General features: G+C 37.4%; 1 protein-coding gene across 1 annotated transcript in view; it reads left to right on the top strand.

Moving 5' to 3' along the window:
- LOC106089729 (acetylcholine receptor subunit alpha-like) overlaps positions 1 to 18,039 on the top strand; it is a 601,341-nt gene that overhangs the window by 396,473 nt on the left and 186,829 nt on the right. The gene's annotated exons all lie outside the window — the stretch shown is intronic.

Genomic DNA, 18,039 nt, shown 5'->3' on the forward strand with positions numbered 1-18,039 from the left:
GTCTGCTTGTCGGTCCCTCTATTCCTTCCTCCATCTGACTTAAAACGATTCACGGTTCCCCAGCTTTTACCACATTGTAGGTTGCCCCTGTAGCCGAGTTGGTAGCGTGCTCGGAAAACCAGTACGTGGTTGCGATTTCTCTAGAGGCCTGGTCTGGCGCCACTATGGTGTCACAATACACTAAAATAGTCTAAAGGAACCTACCAGATTCTCATCTCTATAATGGTTGTTCATTTGTGTGTTTCTACAAGATGAAATGGCAGAATATAGTGAACACTTTTCACTTTCACAGCTGACGTTTAGACCAGTTATAAGAAAAAAAATCCATTTTCTAGTGCTTACCACCCTAATGTCTACCCTTCGAATGCACTCGAGGCAAGATTTTAGACTTGTTCGCAATAGAATTTTGCAAATTTTATGCAAATTCATACTTCTTGGCGCGCTGCATAAGAATATGCGAGCAGGTATTTGCATTATACTGCTACTGCCACCTCCACCATCACCAACGATGATGATGATGCAAGTGACACCACATCAGGGGGTTCTAAGTTCAAATCTCTAAAATATTACCATGTATATTTGTTTGCATGTGCGTTTGGAGCTTTATGTTGTTCACTGCATTGTCGCAGGGCATGCACATTTTTTTCCACTTGACAAATTTTTACAACAAAGTGATAATGTTTCTGTTACATGTCCTTCTGCGACACACTCATCCTTTTTTACTGCAAGCTACTACTGCAGTCGTAGCTGCTGTTGCTGTTTGCTGGTACTAACCTTGTTTTTCATTTGTATTGGGAATTTAGAATTCATGTTTTATTCCTAGCCCCAGCTACTGTTAATGTTTACTATGACTACCACTCCAATGATGATGATGATGATGATGATGCAGCATCCGTTTCCGTTGGTTTTTCTCGTGAGCCTAACTGTTATTGTTTTATTTAGTCTTAGTTTTATTTTTATTTTATTTTTCTCTCATTTTTTTGCTCGTCAACATTATTGGTGTTGTTATTGCCTGTCAGGTACAAGTGCTTGCGACAGTGTAGCTAGAGGTCGAGCTGAGTATATTGTGTTGTGTTGCCAAAGTTCAAGCCTTCTAACAAGGATTGCCAAGGGAAAATTTTAAAACTTTGTGAGCACTTAAGGCACGAATTGATGTGCATCGACTTCAAGTTGTGATAATCTAACAAGAAGAACTGGAATGTTTTTTTTTTTGAGCCGGATATTCTCATGGGGATTTTAGGAGAGGGAAGGCCCCCACAGTGGTGGTTGGTGGGTTTAAGGTATGGTCTGAACCCCCAGAAACGTAGTACTGAAAGTGGGTATCAATTCCGTGCTCTTTTCCCAATTACCTTTGCATTTGAGCCCAATATTGCCATGGTCGGTAAATATGTATGTCCGATTTAGGGGTATTTTGGGGGTGGACTCCAGTCTCCCCCAGACTCTTAGCCCTGAAAAAATATCACCATTGTGCTCTACTCTCAAATACCATTTATTTGTACTCCACATTGCCATTGGTTTAAGGGGAGTTTATGGGATGAAGCTTCTACCAGAGACTTGTCCCAAATTCGTTTTCTAATCTCAAATACCTTTCATTTGAGTCCCATACTGCCATGGTCGGTAAATATGTATGTCCGATTTAGTGGTATTTTGGAGGTGAAGTGGTCCCCCAAACTCTTAGCCCTGAAAAAATATCAGCATTGTGTTCTACTCTCAACTACAGTTTATTTATACCCCATGTTGCCATTGGTTTAAGGGGAGTTTATGGGATGAGGCGTTTACCAAGCACTTACCCCAAATTCGTTTTCTAATCTCAAATACCTTCCATTTTAATCCCTTATTGCCATGGTGGGTAAATTTGTCCTCTTTGGGGAAGGGGTTGACCCCCAGAAACTCAGTCCCGATAGTGGGTATTAATTTCGGGCTCTACTCCACAATACCTTTCATTTGAGCTCCATATTGCCATGGTCAATAAATATGTCCGATTTAGTGCTGTTTTGGTGATTGGGCTGGTCCCTCAAACACTTAGCCCTGAAAAAATATCACCATAGTTCTCTACTCTTAAAAATCATTTATTTAAGCCCGATATTGCCATTGGCTTAAGGGGGTTAATAGAATGAGACGTCCCCCAAACACTAGGCTTCAAAATTGGATATCAAGTTTGTGCGGCCACTCAGTGACTTGGCCTTGAAAATGTATATCAGACTCGTGTTGTACTTTAAAATACCTTTTATTTAAGGCCCATATTGCAATGGTCAGCAAATGCGTTCTATTTGTGGGTTGTTACGGAAGTGGGGTGGACCCATAGACACTTTTCGTGCTTTATCCAAATACCTTTCATTTAAGCCCCATATTGCTATGGTTGGTAAATTTGTTCTCTTTGCGGGTGTTTTGGGGAGGGGTGGCCCCCCAAACACTTGGTTCCACATTTGGATATTAGGTTGGTATTCTACTCTCAAATACCTCTTATTTGAGTCCCAGTTTGCAATGAAATCAGTAAATAAGCGCTGTCTGGGGGTGTTTTTGGGAAGGGATAAATCCCCAAAAACTTGGTCTCGAAAGCGGATTTCAATTTCGTGCTTTACTTCAAAATGTCTTTCATTTGAGCCCAATCTTGCCATGGTTGATAAAAATGTCCAATTTAGGGGTGTTTTAGGATCTGGGGTGGTCTCTCAAATACATGTTCCCAGAATTGGATATCAGATACGTTTTCTCATCTCAAATACCTTTCCTTTCAGTCCCATATTGTCGTGATTGGTTTACACATATATTGGGTGGGTTTTACGGGTGGGGAGGCTCTCCTAAGCACCCCACCCGAAATTTGGGTAACATATTTTTGCTTTTAGGTTACTATAAGAGAGTACACAAAATTTCATCACAGCACCCGTCTCCGAGATCTGGCGTTTCTGAAAATTTTTGTTCGAGGGAGGGTCCGCCCCCCTTCTGATATCAAAAAATGTACTACCCTTTTTTCACCACAGGATCAATATGCACCATTTGTAAAATTTTCACGGTTCGGCCGTTTTTGAGTCTATTCGGAACAGACAAACAAACAAACAAACACAAATTGATATTTATATATAAGACTATCTGGACAGGGCCCGCTCCGCTGCGCCTTCTTTAACTCTCTAATATCTATTTAGGGTGGGGTCACTTCGCTCTGAATGTGGATATCTATCTACTGTAGCCTATGTCCGCCTATGACGCTGAACACCTGCTTTCGAATTCTGGTGTAACTTCAGACAAAATTTAAAGCTGTGGCCATACCATGCATGGTCATGTAAAAAATTCTCCCCAAAGAGGTGTCGCACTGCGGCACACCGTACGGACTCGGCTGTAAAGAGGTCCCTTATCGTTGACAAAACTCATCTTGAATCGGAAAGCGCTGATTGATGTATGAAATGTTTGTCCCTACTCGGTTCCTGTGCAAATTTTTACTCTTCTCCCAAAAGCCTTTCTTTTGAGCCCCATATTACTGTATTGGTAAATATTTCGGGTTTAGGGGGTATTTCGGGGGAGGTCACTTGGCCATCAAAGTAAATATAAGATTTGTACTCTACTTTCAGAAATATTTCGTATGAGTCCGGGGAGGTCATGGGGAGGCCACCGGCATTTTGCCCTGAAAAAAGATTTCAAATTTGTTCTTTACTCCCAAATACGGTTGATTTGAGCTCCATGTTGCTATAGTCGAAGGTAAAGTTCAGTTTAAGGGGTGATTTTGGGCTTACCTCCAAAATTGGACATCAAATTCGTTTTCTTTTATCAAATAACCTTCATTTGAGTCCATTGTTGCCATAATGGGTCAATTAATCTATTCGACGTATTTTTAGGAGAAAAAAAAGGTTAGCATGTCCCCCTATGACGCCGAACACCAGGGTTCGAATTCTGGAGAGACAATCAAAAAATTTTTCAGCGGTGGTTTTCCCCTCCTAATGCTGGCAAAGTGCGGTACTATGCCATGTAAAAACTTCTGTCCAAAGTGGTACATAGTTTGTCTCTACGCTGATTGTCGCCTTGGTTGTTGTCGTTGCACTTTTATAAATTTTACCTAGACGCTTGAGTATTTATATTGTATTTAATATTGTAACCACTCAGGCCGAAAAAAGCACAACTTTGGCAACACTGCCCTCCAACTGAAGGGGCCAACTTTTTTCTTGCGGCTTGATACCACCACAGGTATGCAAGCAGGGTTACCTCGGCATTGTTGTAATACTCAGATGAACAAAAAGTTGGCATGCTTAGGGTCCTTCATTGTGTTTTGGATTTTATTTTTTGTTTTACTCTTGTTCCTAATACTTTTGCGAAAAAGTTTATTAAAAATGCAGTTGTTACTAAAATGTATACTCACCTCTGCATACATACTTCCTGTAACATATTGTCACACACACACACATACACACACGCACAAGCATCAAAGCTCCCAAGTTGTTTAGGGGTTAAATCCCCAGCAAGACATATGTACACCAACACATTCGCATGGAAAATCATGCTAGTGAATAAAACTTCAGCTAGCGCAACATTGAACATGTGTCAGTGTGTATGTAGTTTGTTTAAGTGCTTTTGTTTTTGTTTTAACACACACTCACACAAATCTGTTTACCTTAATGTCATTGTAATGCCATGGATTGGGATATCGATATGGAAATCTTTACAAGAGGATTGTGAACAAAGTTAAAGCTGCAAAGAAAAAGTGTGAATGCTGTCAATGTCAATAAACAATGCAAATTAAGGCAATATCTATTTGTTTAAGAGTTTTTTTTTTTTTTTGTTTACTTCAATGCAAACACAAAAGTGTGGCTAAGTCAACATGGAAAAATCCTAGGGGGAAAAAAGAATGACAGAAATGCCTTTTAAATCCAACACCTTAGAAGGAGATGGTATATTCATGTTGTCATTCAATATGCAACGCTACGAATTGGCATTTTGCGCATCTTTTAGAAAAATTGAGCTTGCGATCTCTGGTAATCACAGCTAGAGATATATTCTTGTCATATGGCAGCTATATCAGGTTATGGACCGATTAGGACCATACTTCGCATAGTTGTTGAAGTGATATCAAAACACTATGAGCAAAATTTCAGTCAAATCAGACGAGAATTGCGCCCTCTAGAGGCTCAAGAAGTCAAGAACAGACAGACGAACAGACAGACGAACAGACAGACGAACAGACAGACAGACGGACAGACAAACGGACAGACAGACAGACGGACAGACAGACAGACAGACAGACAGACAGACGGACAGACAGACGGACGGACACACGGACAGACAGACGGACAGACAGACGGACAGACAGACAGATGAACAGACATACGGACAAACATACAGGCAGACGGACAGACTGACAGAAAAACAGACAAACGGATAGGCAGATAAGCGGACAGACAGAGGGACAAACGAACAGACAGACAGACAATTGGACAGCAAGCGGCCAGACGGACAGACTGACAGAAAAACAGACAAACGGATAGGCAGATAAGCGGACAGAAAGAGGGACAAACGAACAGACAAGGAGACGGACAGACTGATAGAACAACAGACAGACAGAAAAATGGACAGGCAGACAAACGGACAGACAATCGAACAGATAAGCGGACAGACAATTGGACAGACAGACAAACCAATGAACGGACGGTCATGATAGTGGATTTCAAATGTTGTGATGACTAAGAATACTCGGACAGACAGGTATAAAAAACATGCGCCAGCGGCGCTATTTCTTTAAAAAATAGAGATATTGAGCTGAAACTTCGCACAGACTCTTTTTTTGTCCATAAGCAGTTTAAGTTCGAAGATGGACAATATCGGACTATATCTTGATATAGCCCCCATATAGACCGATCCTCCGATTTAGGGTCTTAGGCCCATAAAAGCCACATTTATTATCCGATTTTGCTAAAATTTGGGACAGTGAGTTGTGTTAGGCCCTCCGACATCCTTTTTATACCCACCACCGAAGGATGGGGGTATATTCATTTTGTCATTCCGTTTGCAACACATCGAAATATCCATTTCCGACCCTATAAAGTATATATATTCTTGATCAGCGTAAAAATCTAAGATGATCTAGCCATGTCCGTCCGTCTGTCCGTCTGTCTGTTGAAATCACGCTACAGTCTTTAAACATAGAGATATTGAGCTGAAATTATGCACAGATTCTTTTTTTGTCCATAAGCAGGTTAAGTTCGAAGATGGGCTATATCGGACTATATCTTGATATAGCCCCCATATAGACCGATCCGCCGATTTAGGGTCTTAGGCCCGTAAAAGCCATATTTATTATCCGATTTTGCTGAAATTTGGGACAGTGAGTTATGTTAGGCCCATCGACATATTTCTTCAATTTGGCTCTGATCGGTTCGGATTTGGATATAGCTACCATATAGACCGATCTCTCGATGTAGGGTCTTAGGCCCATAAAAGCCAAATTTATTATCCGATTTTGCTGAAATTTGGAACAGTGAGTTGTGTTAGGCTCTTCGACGTCCTCCTTCAATTTGGCTCAAATCGGTTCAGATTTTAATATAGCTGCCATATAGACCGATCTATCGATTTTAGGTTTTGGGCCCATAAAAGGCGCATTTATTGACCGATGTCGCCAAAATATATAACAGTGTGTTAAGTAAAGCCCCTTGATATACTTCTGCAATATTTCAGTGATCGGTTCAGATTTGAATATACCTGCCATATAGACCGATCTCTCGATATGAGGTTTTGGGTCCATAAAAGGCGCATTTATAATCCGATTTCGTCGAAATTTGGGACAGTGCGTTGTCTTAGGCCCATCGACATTTCGGTCCAGATTTGGATACAACTGCCATATAGACCCATATCTCGATTTAAAATCTTGGCCCCATAAAAGGCGCATTTATAATCCGATTTCATTGAAATTTGACACAGTGACTTATGTTAGGCTTTTCGGCATCCGCTATATAGCTACTAAAACGACCAATATTTTGTTGTACACAATTGAACAATGACTTGTATTTCTGAGTGTTTGATCCAAATCGGAACATATTTCGATATAACTACTATGGGACATAAGGTATGCAATTTTAACAGGATTTTGATAAAAGGTGGTTTACATATATACCCGAGGTGGTGGGTGCCCGAGCCGGGCCGAACTTAACGCCTTTTTACTTATTTTTCTGTTCAACCCAACTTCTGCACTAAACTTTCGTTTTTGACTACAGCAAAAACGTGCGGATTTTGTTCGAAATCGATTCAGATTTGTATACAGCTGTCATATCTTTGCTCGTGCTATTTGAATATATATTGCAAAATGTGGAAATTTTTTTATCCAATTTACACGAAATTTGTCACAAATAATTCCTTTATGACTGTTGCCATTGTTGTTTAATTTCATCGAAATCGGTTCAGATTTAGATATAGCTTTCATATATATGTATAAACTGATAAGTGTTTCTCTTTAAGTAATGGCCGCTGTAGTTTCAAGCCGACCGAAGTTAATTAATTTTCATTTATTAATTTCAAAACTTTAACTTTTCCTCTTTTAACATTCAATTTTTTAAACTCTACTTGTTTCCATGCAAATGTATGAAGCATGAAATCCCTTTAGATTTGCATTCATAAATCGTTAATAAATGTTGTAGTTGTTCGACACAGTACCTGAAAGATTTTATTTCCATTGGATTATCCAACTCACATGAATCACTAGTTTATCATCGGCTTAATTCCGATTCAGCTTTGAATGAACTCTCTTTTCTCTTTTACTCACCCTTTTTGTTAGTCTATAACTGTCGTCTGTTTTGAAATTGAGGTGAGTTTATAATTCACTGCCTTTATGAAGAATACAACACATCAATGCATGCATGCATTTGTATGCATGTGACACACTCACACGCACAAATACATGTCATTGATGTCAATAACAATAATGGGCCGGATTTCCATTCAAATCCAGAGGATTAGATTATGTCACACTCACAGACACAGACACATACACTCAGAAAACACAGTCTACGTTCGCACACATGTATTTCTAGCTAAGTACCTGTATTCAAGCCCACAATGTGAGCTGAACTCTATCACCCACACACACACATAGACACCACATGCCATAGAGAGTGTAGTACACAAAAAGCATTGTTTAATAAAGTCTTGTGTCAACTTAATCAACAAAACACACATTTTATGAAATATAATTTCAAATAAAGTCTCATGGAAATCCGGTTCGACGAACATAAATGAATGTATGTATATTAGGGTAGGTCGTTAGAGACACTGTAGATGGTGAAAGGTTTTAAGACTAGATTTTCTTATAAAATAATGTTGTGGCAATGAACATTCTATTGAAGAATAGGGGCAAATTTCTCTCATATTAATGAGTGCTGTCCCCTTTTTATAGCCGAGTCCCAACGGCGTGTCGCACTGCGACACCTCTTTGTGGAGAAGGTTTTACATGGCTGCCATACCAAATGGTTCAGTACCTCCCAAATGTCGCCAATGAGGAACAGGGGCAAACTTCTCACATATCAACGAGTGCTATCCTATTCAAGTTTTAACTCAATGATGAGGGTCACCATTTTAATAGCCGAGTCCGAATGGCGCGCCGCAGTGCGACATCTCTTTGGGGAGAAATGTTTAAATGGCATAATACCTCATTAATGTTGACAGTGTTAGGAAGGGGATAACCCAGGGCTGCGGAGTCGAGTTTTTTAGGCCGGAGTCGAAGTCTATTGCGCCGGAGTCGGACTCTGGTTCACAGTTTAGCACGCCTGCTTCCACTCCAAACAGCTCTCCGACTACGGCTTAATATTCAGACTCCGACTTAGACTCTGACCCGAAGTCGTAGTCGAGGGCTAGACTCCTAAAGAACAGGGGCAAACTTCTCACACATCAATGAGTGCTATCCGATTCAAGCTTTAGCTCAATGTTAAGGCTTCTCTTTTTAATGGCCGAGTCCGAATGGCGAGCCGCAGTGCGACATCTCTTTGGGGAGAAATGTTTAAATGGCATTATACCTCATTTATGCTGTCAGTATTAGGAAGGGGATAACCCAGGGCTGCGGAGTTGACCGATGTCGAGTTTTTTAGGCCGGAGTTAAAGTCGGAGTCGGGCTATTAAGCCGGAGGACTCTGGTTCAGAGTTTAGCGAGCCTGCCCCGACTCCGAACGGCTCTTCGACTCTGACTTAATATTCCGACTTAGAGTCCGACCCGGGGCCGGAGTCAAGGGCTATACTCCTCAGTTCTGATATAACCACCGCTGAAATTGTATCTGATGTTCTCGCCGGAATTCAGACAGGCGTTCAGCGTAATAGGCGGACATGATAACCTCTGGGCTACGGTGGCCTCCCTATGAAGGCTATGAATATACTCGCACACTTCCATTATACCCAGCGTCTGCTTTGCATACTCAGTAAGAACAAAATAATATAAGGCTATATCCTAATATAGCAACTAAAAATTTAAAACAGCAGTTCTAATAGGAATGTTTTGTTCGATAAAAACTTGACTAAGGGCAAGGAAAAGAATTTTCTTTTGAGTTATCACACAAAAATTTACCAATTTTCCCATTTTCAGATTTTTACGGAATTCATTTTCAAGCAACACTTGACTTGGCGATTTCTTAAACAATGCTCGGTAAGACCGTTGGTGGCAAGGGTCTAACGAGTCCATTAGTGACAGTTGCAAATTTGGTAGTCCATTCAAACATGTTCTTTACCTTAATTAGTTAAAATTCGCTCATTAACTTCATCTCTGCTAACTTATCCGACCTAGCAATCAAAACATCCTTTTAATGTTCAGAATTTATCATTTTTGCTGATATCACTCTAGTTTTTAGGTAGACAAGAAAAAGAAAAGAAATTTCTTGTGTTCATATCATTAATGACTTTAAGATCTCATCAAGTTTACATCATCTTTTCTTTCTTTCTCGACCACACAAACACACCCAAAACACAAATACTTAGCCATAGGCTTGTGTACAAGTTTTTGCCCAAAGTATTTCTGGGAATTTTGTACTTTTTTTTGTGGCCTGACTAACTCTGGGAAGTCTAATAATGCCTAATTTGATTGCTTTAGAGATTTATGGTGCGTTTTAATTTTTTTTTTTCTACGTCGCCTCTCATCTTGTATGTTGGCAATGGTTTCGCTTGTTGTTGCTTTAACAAATAAATTACAGTCAAAAATATGTTGGTAATCACAATAATGTTGCTGTTGTTTTGCAAATAGGATGTCATTGTGAGGACAATGATGATGAGGATGACAATGCGATGCTTGCTCTGACAATGATGTTAGATGACAACCGTTAAGATTGCCAAGTACGCCTTATACCTTTCCCATGCCATATGGCTTGTCCAAAGATAGAAACTTGACTATGCTGAGGCTTTCTTTAGAAATTTGTTGGCCAACTTCTCAATTTGGAAAATTTATGGAAATATTTACTGTACAAAATTTTGCTGCTATTGATTGGCTAAGACTCTTAGTCATGCTTACAAATAGCATAGGCATGCGACGAAGAAATTTGCAGAAAATTTTCCCAACAACATGTTCTAGGTGAAGAGGAAATTGCAGGGGCGTAGGATTTGAAAAAGTATGACAAAAAATTAATAATCCAGACATACCTAGATGGGCTTCAAATGTCTTGACCATCAATAATATATGTTCTTTAAGGATTCTTGGAACAATATTTCGAGGTGTTATAAACGGAAAGCTGAAATCTGTATACCCCCTTGTATTGTTGTCAACTGGGTAGCCAACATCATTCAAAAAACAAACAATTTTTAAACAATTTTTTCTCTCTCTAACTTTTCCCCCTTATTTCATAATAAATTCTACTCCCCTGAGTAGTTATTACCAACATTTCATTGAAAATTTCGCAAACATTATTTGTCAATCGAAGAAGCCTAATTGTGAATAAATGTTCAAAAGTTAAATGTTTAAACTCAATTAAAGAGTGATTAATCACAAAGCGTACAAGTCAATGTTGGTATAAATATTTATGGGAATTACATTTGAAATTTATACCGAAAAGTCTTTTATTGTGGAGATACAGAGGCAGTTTCCACATCAAGGCACATAAGCTCTTTGGCCAATTATATTAGGTGGGTGGGATGTAGAGAGAATTTTATCACAATATCAATAACCAGAAAATCATAAATTTAATTGTGACCAAGCAAATATTTACAAAATTTTAATATGCTTGCAAACGAATTCTTGCCAGCAGAAGGTCACCCAATAAAAATGCTTACTGGAGAGTACTAAAGAATAAATTTAAGGGAAGAAATAAAGATTTATTTATGGCAGTTGATTAATTTAGGGTATTAATTCTTTAACTATACTTTACCCACCTGAATGTGTTTTAAAAAAAGTTCGGTGAAAAGGTAAAGGTGGATAGAAAAAATTTCCATATTAAATAATTATTTTCATAAATTCCATGAATATTCATAAATTCTATGAATTATCACTGATTGTATGAACTAATAATCATTCTTAGAATTTCATAAATGTTCATTAATTCTATTAATTTTCACGAATTTTATGAATTTTTATGAATTTTATAAATTTTCCTATACTTTACGAATTTCATACACTTTATGAATATTCATATACTTTATGAATATTCTTACACTTTATGAATATTCATACACTTTATGAATATTCATAGACTTATCAATATTCATATATCCTAAGAATTTTCATATATTCTACGAATTTTCATATATGTATGCTATGAATTGGTATAAATTTCCGTAAATGGTTAAAGTTTCGAAAATATAGTGATATGAAAACGTACAAAAATTCAATCAATTGCCATTAATTTTTTATAATTTCAAAACTTTTCCGAATTTTCATTAACTTTATGAACTTTCATATATTTAATGAATATTAAAAACTACATAAATTCAGTCAATTTTTATAAATTTTATGATTTTTTATAAATTTAAAGAATTTTTATAGATTTAATGATTTTTCATAAATTCAATGAAATTTCATAAATTGAATGAAATTTCATAAATTCACTGAATTTTCAAAAATTTAATCAATTTTCATATATTTAATAAATTTTCATATATTAAATAATTTTTTTTTTGCATAAATTCAATAAATTTCATAAATTCCATTAATTTTCATAAATTCAATGAACTTTCATATATAATGAATTTTCATAAACTCCATGAATTTTCATAAATTCCATGAATTTTCATAAATACGATGAATTTTCATAAATTTGATGAAATTTCTTGGGTGATGAATTGTTATTCAATGAATTTTTATAAGTTTGATGAATTTTCATATATTCAATGAATTTTCATAAATTCAATGAATTTTCATAAATTCAATGAATTTTCATAAATTCAATGAATTTTCATAAATTCAATGAATTTTCAAAAATTTAATGAATTTTCACATATGATGAATTTTCACATATGATGAATTTTCATAAATTCAATGAATTTTCATAAATTCAATGAATTTTCATAAATTCAATGAATTTTCATAAATTCAATGAAATTTCAATATTCAATGAATTTTCATATATTCGATGAATTTTCATAAATTCGATAAATTTTCATAAATTCAATGAATTTTCATAAATTCAATGAATTTTCATAAATTCAATGAATTTTCATAAATTCAATGAATTTTCATAAATTCAATGAATTTTCATAAATTCAATGAATTTTCATAAATTCAATGAATTTTCATAAATTCAATGAATTTTCAAAAATTCAATGAATTTTCAAAAATTCAGTGAATTTTCATAAATTCAATGAATTTTCATAAATTCAATGAATTTTCATAAATTGAAGGAATTTTTATAAATTCAATGAATTTTCATAAATTCAATGAATTTTCATAAATTCAATGAATTTTCATAAATTCAATGAATTTTCATATATTCAATAAATTTTTATAAATTGGACCATATCTTGAATCTTGACTTCCTGAGCCACATGAGGGCGCAATTCTTATCCGGTTTGGCTGATATTTTATATGATGTGTTTTGTTATTACTTCCAAGAACTGTACTAATTACAGCTCAAATCGGTCCATAACCTGATATAGCTGCCATATAAACCGATCTTGAATTTTGACTTCCTGAGGCAATTGAGGACGCAATTATTACCCGATTTAGCTGAAATTTTGTGCAACGGCTTCTCGCATGACCTCCAACATATGTGTGAAATATGGTCTGAATCGGTCTATAGCCTGGTACAGCTCCCCTATAAACCGATCTCCCTATTTTATTTCTTGAGCCCCCTAAGGGCGCAATTATTATTGGATTTGGCTGAAATATTACACAATGGCTTCTACTATAGTCTCCAAAATTCAACTCAATTAGCAACTCTTTTCCCTTTGCCTAAATGGGGACACCTATTAAAGAATTCCACAAATCTATGGTGGAAGGTACATAAGACTCGGCCCGGCCGAACTTGGCACGCTTTTACTTGCAAATTCTCAAAATTAATGAATTTCATAAATTCCACTAATTTTCATAAATTTATCCGTACACTTGCGACGAAAGGCGACTACGAAAAATACTCAATGAATGAATAAATTGAAATAGCTTTTGTGGCTAACAGACACCGGCACTTATGTGGGGATACAATGTCAGATATAAACCAACTAAGGGTAGTGGTATGGAAAACAACTACGGATTTTGTAAGCAGCACGGAGTTCCTGACATAAATTTTCATTTTCGAGATTTCCTTTTTATACCCATCACCGATGGATGGGGGTTTATACATTCTGTCATTCCGTTTGTAACACATCGAAATAACCATTTCCAACCCTATAAAGTATATATATTCTTGATTGTCGTAAAAATCTAAAAAGACGTAGCCATGTCGGTCCGTCTGTCCACCCGTCTGCTCGTCCGCCTGTCGGTCCGTCCGTCTGTCCGTCCCTCTGTCTGTCCGTCTGTCCGTCAGTCTGTCTGTCCGTCCGTCTGTCCGTCCGTCTGTCCGTCCGTTCGTCCATCTGTCTAACCGTCCGTCTGTCTGTTGAAATCACTCTACAGTCTTAAAAAAATAAAGACATAAATCTGAAACTTTGCACAGATTCTTTTTTCGTCCATAGGCATGAAAGGTTCGAAGATGGGCAATATCGGACTATATCTTCATATAGCCCCCATATATGCCGATCTGCCGATTAAAGGTCTTATGCCCATAAGAGCCCCATTTATTTTGGGATTTTGGCGAAATTTGGGGCAGTGCATTGTGTTTGGCTCTTCGACATTTTTTTGCAACTTGGCCCAAATCGGTCCAGATTTGGATAAACCTGCCATGTTGACTGATATCTCGATTTACAATCTTGACCTCATAAAAGGTTAATTTATAATCCGATTTCACTTTCCGACATCCGTGTCGTATATGGTTCAGATCGCTTTATTTTTATACCCACCACCGAAGGATGGGGGTATATTCATTTTGTCATTCCGTTTGCAACACATCGAAATATCCATTTCCGACCCCATAAAGTATATATATTTTTGATCAGCGTAAAAATCTAAGACGATCTAGACATGTCCGTCCGTCTGTCCGTCTGTCGGTTGAAATCACCCTACAGTCTTTAAAAATAGATATATTGAGCTGAAACGTTGCACAGATTTTTAAGCAGGTTAAGTTCGAAGATGGGCTATATCGGACTATATCTTGATATAGCCCCCATATAGACCGATCAGCCGATTTAGGGTCTTAGGCCCATAAAAGCCACATTTATTATCCGATTTTGCTGAAATTTTAGACAGTGAGTTGTGTTAGGACTCTCAACATCTTTTGTCAATTTGGCTCAGATCGGTCCAGATTTGGATATAGCTGCCATATCCTCCGATTTAGGGGCTAAGGCCCAAAAAAAGCCATATTTATTATCCGATTTCGCTGAAATTTGGAACAGTAAGTTGTGTTAGGCCCTTCGACAATCTTCTTCAATTTGGCTCAGATCGGTCCAGATTTGGATATAACTGCCATATAGACCGATCCTACGATTTAGGGTCTAAGTCCCATAAAAGCCACATTTATTATCCGATTTTGCTGAAATTCGGGACAGTGAATTGTGTTAGGACCGTCGACATCCTTCGCCAATTTGGCCCAGATCGGTTCAGATTTGGATATAGCTGCCATATAGACCGATATCTAGGTTTTAGGTTATGGGGCCATAAAAGACGCATTTATTGTCTGATGTCGCTGAAATTTGAGGCAGTGAGTTTAGTTAGGCTCTTCGACGTCCTTCTTCCATTTTGCTCAGATCGGTCCAGATTTGAATATAGCTGCCATATAGACCGACCTCTCAATTTACGGTTTTGGGCCCATAAAAGAGGCATTTATTGTCCGATTTCACTGACACAGTGACTTATGATAGGCTTTCGACATCCGTGTCGAATATGGTTCAGATCGGTTAATTTTTAGATATAGCTACTGTACTTATTAGTATATGGAAAGTTTCACCGAATTTTGATGAAAGGTGGTTTACATATATACCCGAGGTGGTGGGTATCCAAAGTTCGGCCCGGCCGAACTTAACGCCTTTTTACTTGTTAGATATAGCTACTGTACTTATTAGAATTTGGTCCAAATCGAAACATATTTCGATATAACTGAAATGGGGCTAAGGTATGCAATTTTCACCGGATTTTGATGAAGGGTGGTTTACATATATACTCGAGGTGGTGGGTATCCAAAGTCCGGCCAGGCCGAACTCAACTCCTTTTTACATGTTTTTTTTTTTTTATTTCGTGATTTTATATCTCTTACAAAATCCTCTTTTTCGCTCAACAAACTGATTCTAAAATAAGTATTGTCAATTTAATTAGTTAAAATTATCCCTGCATTATGCTCTTTCGTACCTTATTCGATGAGCAGATTAAAGTAATTTTTATTTTATTTTTTATACCCTATTCCCAATGCAATGCTATTTCAAGCGGAAAACAATTTCAATTTATTTAAAATAGTTCAGAGCGGCAAAAAAAACCAATGAGAACAACAAAAAATGCAATCATCACACAACATCCTAATGATGCATTACACACCGCCATTATAATTATTTTATTTTGTAATTTGTATAAACCGCTCAACACAACATTTAACATGAAATGACTCTCCGTGCACCAGTCGTCACAGAATTTAACGCTTGAAACATGAGCCAGTTAGCCAGCAACAGCAGCAACTAAATCACCAAACGTCTGTGTGTGTGTGTGTCTCTGTGTGTGAAAATTGTTAACACTTCATTGAGCAATTCACGTGATTTCACAAAAATTACCACAATCTGTTTGAATGGATCCCAAAGCGAATATCAAATGAAAGTGAGAGTGAGAGTTCCATGCGAAACAGAGAGGGTGGCACATGTGATACGCTTGATTGCTTAGGCACGATTAGTTAGGCAAACCGACCTTGTCCAATCCGCCCTGAAAACCTTTAACAGTGAATAGTATGAAAAAAAATAAAACCAGGGCTCGTCAAAATGGATTGACACGGTGGCGTATGTGTGACATTTTCAAAAATTTTATTCACCATACGCACTGAAGGCCAACAACCTTTTCGAATGAGAGACAATATAGGGTATTATGGTGGGAAGATGTTGAGAGTGGTTATCAAAGTTTATTGGTTAGAATAAAAAAAAAATATGTTTCTTCTGTTGATATCAGGGCTAGGTCAATGTTGTTAGATGATATGAAAGAAAATAAAGATGGCTCAGGGTTTTTACCCCTCTTCACTCAGTTTTTAAAACATTCACGAAAATTGATTTTCGCTTGCATTCTATTTCATCTGGATGGATTATTTTTAGGCAAACTGGTGATTTCGGTTTCCTTTTACAAAATAAGACAATTTGGCAAACAAGTTGGTATGATCTAATACCTCATAGCGAGAGAAAAGCCATTATAGAAGCATAAATTCACATATTTACTACATACACACACACACACACACACACACCTACTCTCATGCACCACAAGGTCTTACAAGATTTTCCATTTCCCCTAAACAACATGGCAAAGAAATGACTTTTACTTTGTGAGTCCTTATCACACCTATCTGGCACACGTTGTTGCCACAGCAGCCATGTTTTACACCTACATCTTGGGGTGTCTAATCTCAATTTTTCACCTAGAGCCACTTTGTCTGCAGGATGTGTGTGCAAGCATGTGAGTATGTGGGTGACAATGCCAGTGAGTGCGACAATGCCAACAAGGATCAAGTACATAGTACTTCATTATATTTGTCGAGTATTTTTCTTTATGTTTTTGTTGTGCGCCTTTCATTTTTTCTCTTTAGATTCTCTTTCTTTTGTTCCATTGCTGTTGTATTTGTTGTTGTTGTTGTTCTACTATTCTGTTCCATTTAACTGTTAAAAGCGAACAATGTCATTGTTCATGTTGTTGTTGCAGCTGCTATCTTTGTTGTCTCTGCTGTTATAGCTTTCAGCGAGATTTTGTTGGCCTTTGCTTTGCTCTTTTCATGTCGCCATTAGGCCAGCCAGCCATTCAGTCACCCAGCCAGTCTTTTTTTTCTTTTTTGCAAGGTGACAATGATGGCAAAGAATAGACGCAAAGGTGGGGGTGTTAAGGATTAAGATAAAGCGGTATGCTACAGTGTTTTGTGTATACAAAGTCTCAAGTCAAGAGGTGTAAAGCCTAGAACTTGAGATACGAGTATATTTGGAAGTTTTATCAAAAAAAAAAGTCTATATCGAGGAATACATGTGCGATCCCACCTTAACCATGCATTTGGGACCCTGGGCACCTGGAAAGCTAAAAAATTACCCTGAGATACAAAGGAATATTAACAAGTAAAAGCGTGCTAAGTTCGGCCCGGCCGAATCTTATATACCCTCCACCATAGATCGCATTTGTCGAATTCTTTTCCCGATATCTCTTTTTAGGCAAACAAAGGGCGAAGAATTGCTATAATATTGGAGCTATATCAATTTATGATCCGATTCAGACCATAATTGAATTAAATGTTGAAGTCCATAGCAGAAGTCATTGTGGAAAATGTCTGCTAATTCGAGTAAGAATTGCGCCCTTTAGGGGCTCAAGAAGTAAAATAGAGAGATCGGCTTATATGGGAGCTGTATCAG

This window comes from Stomoxys calcitrans, chromosome 4, assembly GCF_963082655.1.
Source record: "Stomoxys calcitrans chromosome 4, idStoCalc2.1, whole genome shotgun sequence".
In the NCBI taxonomy this organism is placed as follows: domain Eukaryota; kingdom Metazoa; phylum Arthropoda; class Insecta; order Diptera; family Muscidae; genus Stomoxys; species Stomoxys calcitrans.